The sequence below is a fragment of the Motacilla alba genome, chromosome 3, assembly GCF_015832195.1.
Source record: "Motacilla alba alba isolate MOTALB_02 chromosome 3, Motacilla_alba_V1.0_pri, whole genome shotgun sequence".
Classification (NCBI taxonomy): Eukaryota; Metazoa; Chordata; class Aves; order Passeriformes; family Motacillidae; genus Motacilla; species Motacilla alba.
The window spans coordinates 98,437,043-98,437,602 of NC_052018.1; positions in this window are offsets into that span (position 1 = coordinate 98,437,043).

Below are 560 nucleotides of genomic sequence, written 5' to 3' on the forward strand. Positions count from 1 at the left end.
AAGATGCCTGAGGAACATTCCTCCAGCCCAGCAATGAGCTGGGGGAAGAAGGTGGTTGAGTTCATTTCAAAAACCAAATAAATGCACCCTGAGTGGTGGACCAGTCACTAATCCACCCGTCCTTCTAAACACAAAAGGTCAACCCCACATGCACTTCTTCCATCAGTTAAAATCAGGGATGCAGGTGAAACAGCCCATGAAGTCACAATGCCAAGGAGATTGTTTTCTAAACAGGGTATCATTATATGGCTTCTGAGCTTAGCCAAGGATGCTGAGGTGAATACAAGTTGAGGGCCCTTCCCATTTTGCAGTATGGAGGTTGAACTAGAAAAAGATTCCTGTCCAACAATAAGGATTTTTCTTCTTTTTAAAGAAAAGGATGGAGGGAGTGGAGTATTGGCTAAAGGATGGAGTATGACAGCAATCAGTATACAATGTGTTATTTTGTCATGTCAGATCTCCTCAGCAAAAGCAGCTCCTGATGGTTTTGTGATGGAAGTTAAGTTAGAGAAAAACTGACAGAACTGTGATTTCCCAAAGGAAACAAAGCAAACATAATC